Consider the following 6,000-nt stretch of genomic DNA (forward strand, 5'->3'; position numbering starts at 1 on the left):
ACACTAAACTACCAATCATATTCTTCACCACCACCTACTGGAAAGAGGAAAGCTAGTTTCCCATAGGAATGTCCTTGATGAAGCAGTAACAATCACTCATTCTACATCTCGACCCCATAGTGTGGATTTTTACTGTGTGTGACTCAATGGAAAGTCTACTTCCAAGCCAGCTTCCTGCTCGTGTGCCTTTAGGAGCAGTGAGTGATGACCAGAGGACTTGGGCTCCTGCCACCCGTATAGGAGACCCAGATGGAGTTCCTTGGTCTTGGCTTCAGCCTGGCCATTTGGGGACTGAACCAGCAGATGGAAAATTTGTTCATTCATTCATTCTCCCTCTGTGCCTTTCAAATAAATTAAAAAAAATATTTTTTTAATTTTAGAGAACACTCCTAACTATTGATTACTTCCCAAATTTCTGCAACAACCAGGGCTGGACCAGGCTGAAGCCAGGAGCTGGAAGTACCATCCAGGTCTCCCACATGGGTTGCAGGAACCCAGCTTCCTTGAGCCATCACTGCTACCTCGCAGGAGCTAGCGTGATGTGGATGTAGGCCTCTTAGCCCTAGGCCAAACGTCTGCCCCCACGGAAAGCTCTGCCACATACCCAAGTAGGATCTTTGTCTCCAGGAAAAGCACGTGTGCTGTTGTCAAGTCTTGAGCAGACTTGGCCATCATTTTCATGGACCATCATTTTTCCTTGAAAGAACAGTTGACAAAACTACTTATACTTGATATTTAAAAGACATTTTCTTGAACATGAATTAAGTGAGCCTGTCATATCAAGGAAAAGAATATTGACATAACTTACTGCCAAGGACAAAATTTGAGTCTTCAAGAACTAACTGATTTTGGCAGAGGGGTATTTGCCGCTATGAGCTTGATAATTTCCCAATGCCTATTAGTTCAGGTGAGATGTAGGTAGCAAATGTCATTTAAGATATGTGTAATACTTACCTGGCAGGGGAGATACCATGATCATGAAGGTGGTTTTCCCAGGGCGAGGCTTAGCCATTGCCCTCCAGATGTGCTGACCCCTGCAGTTTCCCCAAATGTGGGAAACTCGACTGCATAATTTGTGGTAGTGGGGAACTGCATTCACACTCTTCCCCTAATTAAAAAAAATTTGTAATACATTTGGAAGATCTGCGTAACTCAGTGAGCCAGTGTTTTCAAATGACCAAAGCATGGTGTACAAAACCGTGCATTGGTAAAAAGGATCCATTGAAAGTGCAAGATGTAATCAATAATTTTGATAGAATATGCAAAGTTCATTGATATGACCTAGATTCTATATTGTAACTAGTCTTTAAGAAACACCCACTTGGGGCCGGTGCTATGGTTTAGCAGGTAAAGCCGCCGCCTGAAGTGCTGGCATCCCATAAGGGTGCCGGTTCGAGTCCCGGCTGCTCCACTTCCCATCCTGCTCTCTGCTATGGCCTGGGAAAGCAGTGGAAGATGGCCCAAGTCCTTGGGCCCCTGGTTCTGCTTGGGAGACCCAGACAAAGCTCCTGGCTCCTGGCTTCAAATCAGCGCAGCTCCTGCTGTTGCAGCCAACTAGGGAATGAGCCAGCGGATGGAAGACACACTCTCTCTCTCTCTCTCTCTCTCTCTCTCTCTCTGCCTCTCCTTCTCTCTCTGTGTAACTCTTTATTTCAAATAAATCAATCTTTTAAAAAAAAAACACCCACTAGTCAAATTCTGATCCAGTATCATGAATATCCATCAATCCTGAAGAATCTATTGAGTTACTCCTCCCCTTTCCAACTACGTTATCAGTTTGGCCAGATTTTCTTCTACTCTAATAGCAAATACCACAGATCGAATGCAAAAAAAGATAAAGAAAATCCAGTTATCCACTTTTCTCAAAATTTGGTTTGGAAAATATCAATTTTTTCATTGTGTGTTTTATGTGCTGATTTATAATGGGCATAGTGTTGCTCATAAATAAAAATAAATATAATTTAAATTCCTTAGTTCTAAATACAGTAAATATGTCAGGAGTCTTCAGACTAAATATTTAAGAACTGCCAGATTAATTAAGGAAATGACAAAAATGCTGAAACACAGGCCAGCGTTGTGGCACAGTGGGTGAAGCTGCCTCTTCAGATGCCAAGACCCCTATCAGAGTGCTGATCTGATTCCCAGCTACTCTGCTGCTGATCCAGCTTCCTGCTAATGCACCCTGGGAGGCAGGAGATGACAGCTCCAAGTATTTTGGCCCCTGCCACCTACGTGGGAGATCTGGATGGAGTTGTAGGCTCCTAGTTTTGGCCTTGCCCAGTCCTGGCTGTTATGAGCATTTGGGGAGAGAACAAGCAGATGGAAACACATACTCACTTGCCCTCTCTCTTTTTCAAGTTGGATGAGAATAAATAAAAACAATCTTTTTTAAAAAGTGAACACAAAACTAAGGAACAGTATGGGAAAGGAATGGACAAAAGAGAAATGAAGTTGGACCAGCGTGGTGGTGCATCCCGTATCTGAGTGCCAATTTGAGTCCCAGCTGCTCGGCTTCTGACCCAGCTTCTTGCTAATGAGCCTAGGAAGCAGTGTCTGATGGCCAAAACTTGAGTTCCTCCCACCCATGTGTAAGGCCTGGATGGGGCCGGTGGTCACTAGCTAATCCTCCGCCTGCGGCACCAGCTCCCCAGGTTCTAGTCCCGGTCGGGGAGCCGGGTTCTGTTCCGGTTGCTCCTCTTCCAGTCCGCTCTGCTGTGGCCCGGGAAGGCAGTGGAGGATGGCCCACGTGCTTGGGCCCTGCACCCCACGGGAGACCAGGAGAAGCACCTGGCTCCTGGCTTCGGATGGGCGCAGCACGCTGGCCACAATGCGCCGGCCGTAGCGGCCACTTAGGGGAAAAACCAACGGAAAAAAGGAAGACCTTTCTCTCTGTCTCTCTCTCACTGTCTAACTCTGCCTGTCAAAAAAATAAAAAATAAAAATAAAAAAAGACCTGGATGGAGTTCCTGTCTCCTGGCTTCATTCAGCCTAGCCGAACCCTAGCTTTTGCAGCCATATGAGGAGTGAACCAGTGGATGAAAGATTTTCTCTCTCTTATTTCAAATATATTTGAAAATATAGTTTCAAATATATGTCAAACTCTCTGAATTTCAAATATAAATCTTTTATAAGAAGCCCTTTCAATCTTTAAAAATAAGAATGAAGAGATATGTTGTGAGAAAAAACAATTCCAAGAGAAAATTTTAAGTTGTCTAATTATATGAAAGTAAGTTTATTTAATGACAAATTGAAAATTATAGTAAGCTTTTTAAATCTTTCCACTTGCAAAATTTTGAGACTTGTCCAAATGATTTAGGAACTCAATGAGTGAAGATGAGCAAAAATTAAGTAAAACACCAATCCCAATAAATTATTTGATAATAAAGATGTTAAATATGTTTTTTAAAGAGTCCTTGACATTATTACAAGGATTCTGGACTCAACACCATGAGCAGTATTGTTAATATTAGGAGACATTCTCTACATAGTATATTCATTTTTTAAGCAGGAATATTACGACTTTATTGTCTCTATAATGAAAGAAGATGAAGCTTCGAACTGGATCTCTTGAGCCCTTGTCTTATCTCCTCCCAGTTGGAAACGTTTGCATCTCTTAATAGCCAGCATTCTGTTAGATCCGGAGGCAGACTCCATGCGTTCACGCCTCAGCACAATCTTCTTTGGAGCTTTAGCCTTTTTCTGGAAAATCCGCTTAGTCTGCCTGCCATAGCCACTCTGCCTCCCCTCATAATGCCACTTTCCCTGGGCATGCGGAGACGCTTTGTCTTTCTCGTACTGTGTCACTTTGGTGCCCACCATGCTTCTTACAGGTCTGGTGAATTTCATTGGCACGGACAGTCAGTAAGTACGTCTTAAGTGACCTTATTACATTAAGTGTAATGAAGAAATGAAAAGAGATTGATATAGTTTCCCTCTCTGTCTCCCTCCCTCCCTTCCTCCCTCCCTCCTTTAAGATTTATTTATTTGAAAGGCAGAGCAATAGAAAGGGAAAAACATCTTCCATCAGCTGGTTCACTCCCCAAATGGCCACAGCAGCCAGAGCTGGGCCAGGCTAAAGCCAGGAGCCAGGAACTCCATTCAGGTCTCCCATGTGGGTGGCAGTGTCCCAAATACGTAGGCCATCTTCCACTGCCTTCCCAGGCACGTTAGCAGAAAACTGGGTCAGAAGCCAAGTAGCCAGGACTCGAATTGGCACTCTGATATGGGACACAGGTGTCCCAAGTAGTAGCTTTCCCCTCTGTGCCACAATACTGGCCCCTGTAATTCCTTGTATTAAAGCAAGGCTGGGGGTAGGGGATGCCAGTGCTCTGGTGAGCTGGATTCACACACCGGGAAACTCTATTTCCTCCTCATGCCCCTAGCCAGTTACTACCCCCAAAGGGAATAGTGTCATGACTTCCTTAACAAACAACAACACCAAAACCAAAAGATTAGATTAAATATTTTAAAAATGGGACAGAGATCTTCCATCTGCTAGTTCACTCCCCAGATGGTCACAATGGCCAGTGCTGAGCCAAGCTGGAGCCAGGACCTTCATCCAGGTCTCCTACATAGGTGGCAGGAGCCCAAACACTTGGGCCATCTTCTGCTGCCTTCCCAGGCGCATTAGCAGGGAGCTGGATCGGAGGTAGAGCAGCTGGGACAGGAACTGGTGCCCATATGGGAAGCCAGCATCACAGATGACATACTTGACATTGACAAGATACTAAGTGCTGTTTTTTTTTTTTTTTTTTAAGTGTTTGTACCAATTTATACCACAACACTGCAGTGTGAGGGTTCTCTGCTCTGCCTTGCATCAACACTTGGTGGGGTCAGTGTCTTTAGCCATTTGGCGGGTGTGACAGTGCAGTCTAAGTCTCTCCTTGGCAGGCTGTAAGCTATATATTATATGGCCCGCCGGCGCCGCAGCTCACTAGGCTAATCCTCTGCCTTGTGGCGCCAGCACACCAGGTTCTAGTCCTGGTCGGGGCGCCAGATTCTGTCCCGCTTGCCCCTCTTCCAGGCCAGCTCTCTGCTGTGGCCAGGGAGTGCAGTGGAGGATGGCCCAAGTTCTTGGGCCCTGCACCCCATGGGAGACCAGGAGAAACACCTGGCTCCTGCCATCGGATCAGTGCAGTGCGCTGGCCGCAGCGTACTGGCCGTGGCGGCCATTGGAGGGTGAACCAACGGCAAAGGAAGACCTTTCTCTCTGTCTCTCTCTCACTGTCCACTCTGCCTGTCAAAAAAAAAATTTATATTATATGGCCCAGAGCTGTCCCGTGTGGCAGGGGTCAGGGACAGAGCAGTCACCTCACCGCTGGAGCCGTGATGAGCAGCCCTTAAGGACTGCAACTTCCTGGCATTTGGTTGGTCAATCAGAAGGTGGTTTGAAAATCAAAGTGCGGCCAGCGTTGGGGTGCAGCAAGTTAAGCCACTGATTGGGATGCCCGCATCCTACACTGGAGTGCCTGGTTCAAGTCCTGGCTACTCTGCACTTCCGATCCAGCTTCCTGCTAATGGACCTGGGAGGCAGCAGATGTTGATGGCCCAAATGCTCAGGTCTCTGCCACCATTCATGTGGGAGAATCAGATGGAGTTCCTAGCTCCTGGCTTTGGCTTGGCCCAGGCCTGGCTGTTACAGGCATTTGGGGAGTCAATCAGTGGGTGGAAGATCCCTCTCCCCACTGCCATCACTTTGCTTTCCAAATAAATAAATAAATCTTACCAAAAAAAAATCAAAGTTACTTGGGAGAGGGAGGTGGTGGATTTGTTGCTTTCATTCCCTGGGATTCTTGTGGCATCACCAGACCCTGGATTTGGAGACAGGGCTCCTCCTCCTAATAACTCCAGTTCCTGGGGCCGGCGCTGGGCGTAGAGGGTAAAGCTACCACCTGCAACACCGGTTCAAGTCCCAGCTGCTCCACTTCTGATCCAGCTCTCTGCTATGGCCTGGAAAAACAGTACAAGATGACCCAAGTGCTTGGGCCCCTGCACCCATGT

At 46.4% G+C, this 6,000-nt stretch overlaps 1 non-coding gene across 1 annotated transcript; it reads left to right on the forward strand.

Moving 5' to 3' along the window:
* The first annotated feature begins 946 nt into the window (after positions 1-946).
* LOC127484554 (U1 spliceosomal RNA) lies at positions 947-1,110 on the forward strand. Its single transcript, XR_007911617.1, has one exon. It is a non-coding gene; the product is annotated as a U1 spliceosomal RNA (small nuclear RNA).
* The last annotated feature ends 4,890 nt before the right edge of the window (positions 1,111-6,000 follow it).

This window comes from Oryctolagus cuniculus, chromosome 17 (genome assembly GCF_051225735.1).
Source record: "Oryctolagus cuniculus isolate XC-2025 breed Fujian yellow rabbit chromosome 17, ASM5122573v1, whole genome shotgun sequence".
NCBI classification, from domain to species: domain Eukaryota; kingdom Metazoa; phylum Chordata; class Mammalia; order Lagomorpha; family Leporidae; genus Oryctolagus; species Oryctolagus cuniculus.